Source organism: Pan paniscus, chromosome 4, assembly GCF_029289425.2.
Source record: "Pan paniscus chromosome 4, NHGRI_mPanPan1-v2.0_pri, whole genome shotgun sequence".
Lineage (NCBI taxonomy): Eukaryota > Metazoa > Chordata > Mammalia > Primates > Hominidae > Pan > Pan paniscus.
In genome coordinates, this window is record NC_073253.2 from 114,009,746 (window position 1) to 114,015,394 (window position 5,649).

The following is a 5,649-nucleotide window of genomic DNA, read 5'->3' on the forward strand; positions in this document are numbered from 1 at the left end:
CATGGTGTCATGTGCCTGTGGTCCCAGCTTCTCAGGAGGCTGAAGTAGAAGGATTGCTTGAGCCTGAGAGGTCAAGGCTGCAGTGGGCCATGATTGTGCTACTGGACTCCAGCCTGGCCAATTGAATGAGACCCTGTCTCAGAAATAATAATAATAATAATAATAATAATAATAATGTGAGCAAACTAAAATGCAATGAAAAAGCAATGTACTGGTGCTGTGGGTACCCAGAAGAAGATCCTGTATCCATGCATCTAACTTTTGGAAGCTTTAAATATAACTGGCTAGAATTTATTTTTCAAATACAGCATCTGTTTTTAAAATTAACTCCCTTTTCATAAAGTGCACTGTTGGTGTGATCTTTGGTTTCAAGCTCTTTGCAAGAGACCAATACTCTCTAAGCATCTGAATAATGCAGAGTAAAGATCCAGAGTCCTGCAGGTTTTCTTCAGACTTGGGAGTCTGAGGATTCATGTACTTAAGTTCAGGGGCATATAAAAGCAATCTACAGACTCAGGTTATAGGGTGTGATTTTCTAAGTCAATATTCAGTTTCACAGCCAGAATCTGTGAAGAGAGAACAAACCATGAGAAAACTAACAATTTTATGGTGATTGAGATGATCCAAGTTCCTGGAGTTTTAAAAAAAATCAGTTTTTAAAGATAAACAAACTAAAACTAGTCCAAGCACTGAGACAGAGTAGTAAAAGATGGTAGCACACCCAAAGAGCACGGTGGGTCTTGAATAGTAACATGTTTCAAGTAGTAGAAGAAGATGTGCTTAAATAGTTACCTATTTAATTGCCTACTTATCTAGTTAGCAGTGATAATGTAAGCTCCCTGATAGCAGGCACTGTAGGTCTTTCATGTTTACATCCCAGGAAACACAAACTGTATTTCCTATGGAAATGGCAAAATAAATTCCTGTTGAATGGAACAATTTTGGTAAATTCTGTATGATTCCTATTCAAATTGGAAAGAATTAAAACAGATAACACTAATTTTCTTTCAATATTTATATGTATCACAGAAATTGTAAAGCAATATCTGACAGAACAAGAAACATAAATTCAAGTAACTTATAGAAGACCTGAATTTGGGGAATATGTCATCATATATAGCATTTCTGTGAAAAAATAATCAAGGGAACAAACTTACACGCGATACTTTTAAAAGAATAATCTATACTCATGAACATTTAGTATGTGGTATAGTTTGGATTTGTCTCTCTACCCAAATTTCATATCAAATTGTAGTCCCCAGTGTTGGAGGAGGGGGCTGTTGGGAGGGCTTGATTGGATCAAGAGGGCAGACTTCTCCCTTGCTGTTCTCATGATAGTGAGTGAGTTCTCACAAGATCTGGTTGTTTAAAAGTAAGTAGCACCTCCCTCTTCTCTTTCTTCCTCCTGCTCTAGCCATGTAAAACATGCCTGCTTCCCCTTCCCCTTCTGCCATGATTGTAAGTTTCCTGAGGCCTCCCCAGCCATACTTCCTTTACAGCCTGCTGAACCATGAGCAAAGTAAGTCTCTTTTATTTACAAATTATCCACCCTCAGGTAGATCTTTATAGCAATGTGAGAACAGACTGATACAATATGCTCATATTTGTACTCCACAATGGCACAGTCTTCACTAGATGTATGGTATCCATTTCAACTAAAAGCAATCTGAAATGCAAAAAAATCATCTAGATTGATCATCCAGTAGAAGTTTTACTCAATCAGCAGGCTTTACTCAAGAAACATTACATGCCCTGGGGGTCTAGATCAACTTTCCATAAAAGGAATTCAAATTTTACATGATATCTCTAGGTCTTCCCCTCAGTGAAAATTGGTGAAAATTTCTTTCCTGGCTCAAAGCCTAGATCTGTACTTTTCTTTTAACTGAATAAACAAAGATAATTATTTTGCATCCTGAGCATGAGGTCATATCATTCTTTGAGAAAAGAGTTTCTATTTGTAGCAGTCACTATTAATTCTCTAACAGTCATTTCTCCCATCCTCCTTGCTAACAGAACCCCATGTAGTTCAGGCAGCCCTGTGCCCAGTCCCATGGGATGAGTAAGGAAATGTATAATAATCAGTCAATGGCATTCCATTGCTCTTGGCTGGTGATTAGCCTACAAGAGGATATATGCCCTACTTCTGGCTAAACAGATGTAAAGAAAGCATTTTCTTTTGGGATACAGTCAGGAATGTAAGGACAAAGAGCTCACACCTCCTACCCTCCCTTCCTATCTGTGTGTGGTGTGGATATGCTATGTAGAGGTGTGACAGCCATTTTGCGATCATGAGGTGACAAGCCTATGAAGGAACGCCAATGCTATGATGTTGAGTAAATGAAAGGACCTGGGTCCTTGATGGTAACACTGAGTCACTGAACCTATCTGCAGATGGTTTATCTCCATGTCTTATTGAGTGAGTAAATAAAAGCCCTCATGATTTACAGTTATGTAAGGCTCTCTGATAAGTGCTCCCCAAAGCATCCTAACTATCTATAACAACTCTTAGACATTTAGGCAAGGATAATTTAAAATTTAACCAATCCTGCTTCTCCTATATTTTCTATAATCCAACAACCTTTTTCTCTTTTCATCAACTTTCCTCTGAACTTAGATCACATGGTTCATCATTCAACCATACACTTACTATAACATTTTTAACTCCCTCACACGCTTATCCTTCTGCTGCACTGGCTCAGCAAAACCCCATCCTAGATCAATCAATCATCCACATTTCCCATCCGTATCTAGGATCCTGAATATCACCAGAGAAAATCATAGAATCAACAGATTAGTGTCATCACAAATTCAGTCTGCATTCTCAGTTCAGTCCTAAGGAATAACCTATAATCCTTCTCTGCATCTCTAGCTAGTCACTCTCCCAACAACTGTTTCAAGCCTTCTCCAACTCATCCCTCCCTGTCTATGTACATCTCATTTCTGCTTTACAGGACTCCCTCAATTTCTCAGCAGCCACTCACAGTTACCCGCATTCACTCTCACCATTGTCTTTATTGATTGTAATCATTAAGCTGTTCACTAAATACCCCAACGATCCACCTTTATAGCATTTGTTAAGATCACACTAGCTGATCCTCTAGTACTTGGACAGTGGTTAACGAACTCTCACCAATAGTGAGGGGAAATGACATGTGTTGCTTTCGGACCAGGGCATTTCATTGCCAGTGAGGGCTCCTCCAGAACTTTCTTCCCCTCTGTCATGGAAACCAACAATATCTCAGCTCCATCTAGGTGACTATAATGAACAAAGCAGAAGTAGACACGTAGCATGAATAAGAATTAAACTTGTTAAAAAAAAAAAAACTAAGATTTTGAAGTGTTTGTTATTGTTGCATAATATAGACTATTCTCACTGATACATCTTTTCTCTTACATCACAAAATATTGTGTCTCCCCTGTCATCTCTCAGATGTATCCTTCCACTTGTTCTCCATCCTCAGAGATGCTGTTCCATCAATCATTCTGTCTCTCTTTCTTTCTCTCTCTCCATATATATATTGTGTGTATGTATGTATATATATGTGTGTGTGTATGTGTATATGTGTGTATATACACACACGCATATATTTTATATATATATCCTCAACCTTTCCTTCATTCTGCATGTATCTTTAAACCTTTCCTTCATTCCATTTAGTATAAAAATTTGTTTAAAGTAGTGTTACAGTTTTTTTAGAATTTGTCTAGCAGGCTTTCTGGTTTTCACCATAAAATGCCCCACATGGATTAATAAAAAAAAATTGTTAAAAGTAATCCCATATTTTCAATCTTTTAAAAATGTCCATTATTGATCCTATATATCTCCATAGCTTCCATCTTTATGTCTTTCCCTTATAAAACACAAGTGGGTCAAGGCCTACTGCCTTGCTTGAACAATATAGTCTTTATGTACTGCATTCACTTGCACTCTTCCCATTTACTCTTCATACCATCATAATCTCATAGCCACCCCACACCATTCTACGACAGCATTCTTCCCAAAATGATATGTGCACTCAGGTGCTAAACTGAATGGACCCTGTACTGGACAAGCTGGCCTATTTTCCTCTGTACATACTTCTTCTTCTTTCTTAAAATGGCCCATTCCCAGCCCTTTTGAATGAATCTGCTGTGCCTTGGCCTACAGGCTCCATTACATAGACTTGGATGTACTTTCTACCATGAGACTCCCCCAAGAAACTCCCCAAATCAGGCACAGCTGATTAGCCATGAGAAGACAGCTAATCTAAAGGCAATCAATCCACAGGAAAGGCCAGAAAATTGTGATTTGTGTACAGGTTCAAGAAAAGGATCTTGGCTAGGTTTTCTTTCTCTCATGAATTTGAGCTAAGATCAAAGGAAAGTTGGCATTTGGTGACGAGGAAATGGTCCTAGGAGTCTATGAAAAATTGGAACTGGGTCAGCACTAGGGCCATATACAAAAAACCACAGAGCAAGGTATTAGCTGAGAACAGGTAACTGGGCAGCAACTCAGAGATGGCCTCTGGAGAAGGGGTAGAGTGAATAGCTTTGGTTCCTACTGGCCTTCCAGACCCAGTGGCCAGTCCTTTTGTGGTCCATTTGTGCTTGGCTTTTGTCTCAGATTTATATACAATTCTATAAAATATCCTTAAAATGAATCCCTATTACTATAATGTGAGTGGATTTTTTTTCTTAGCAAAAAGTTCTTTTAACCCTTATTTCATTTTGCCTCCTTATAGTATTTTGCAATATTGACCAATCCCTCTCTTGAAAGTTTCTCCCACCTTGCTTCTCCGGCAGGAGGAGCCTCTGCTTCATCTTCTATTGATACCTCTCATTTCTTCTCAGTCTCCTTCAGTGGCTTCTCTTCCTCTGCCAATCTGTTAAATGTGAAGGTGACTGAAATTCCCCTGTTGGCTTTGGTCCACACTCCCTGGACACTTTACCCACTGTCATGTCTTCAACTCCAATCTAGCTGCAAACTCTTGGGATTTAATTCTGCCCAACTAAAGTGAATTTTTGGAAAATCACTGTATTAGGATTCTCTGGAAGGACAGAGCTAATAGGATATATGTATATATGAAAGGGAGTTTATTCAGGAGAACTGACTCACGTGATCACAAAGTAAAGTCCCACGATAGTTCATCTGCAAGTTGAGGAGCAAGGAAGCCAGGGGTGGATCAGTCCGAGTCCCAAAACCTCAAAAGTAGAAGAGACGACAGTGTGGCCTTCGGTCTGTGGCCAAAGGTCCGAGAGACCCTGGCAAACCACTGGTGTAAGTCCAAGAGTCTAAAAACTGAAGAACTTGGAGTCTGATGTACGAGGGCAGGAAGCATTCAGCATGGGAGAAAGATGAAGGCCGGGAGACACAGCAAGTCTGCTCTTCCATCTTCTCCTGCCTGCTTTACTCTAGCCACACTGGCAGCTGATTAGATGGTGCCCACCCAGATTGAGGGTGGGTCTGCCTCTTCCAGTCCACTGACTCAAATGTTAATCTCCTTTGGCAACACCCTCACAGACACACCTAGGAAAAATACTTGGCATCCTTCAATCCAATCAAGCTGACACTGAATATTAACCATCACAATCACATTTACATTTGTTAAAACAATCGTTCAATTATTAGTCATCAGACTTCACATTTTTCATTTCTAAGATAGTTTGTAA

At 39.4% G+C, this 5,649-nt stretch overlaps 1 non-coding gene across 1 annotated transcript; it reads left to right on the forward strand.

Annotated features, from left to right (window-relative positions):
- The first annotated feature begins 3,677 nt into the window (after positions 1–3,677).
- LOC112439937 (U7 small nuclear RNA) lies at positions 3,678–3,741 on the forward strand. The gene has a single exon (XR_003028157.1). It is a non-coding gene; the product is annotated as a U7 small nuclear RNA (small nuclear RNA).
- Positions 3,742–5,649: the final 1,908 nt, after the last annotated feature.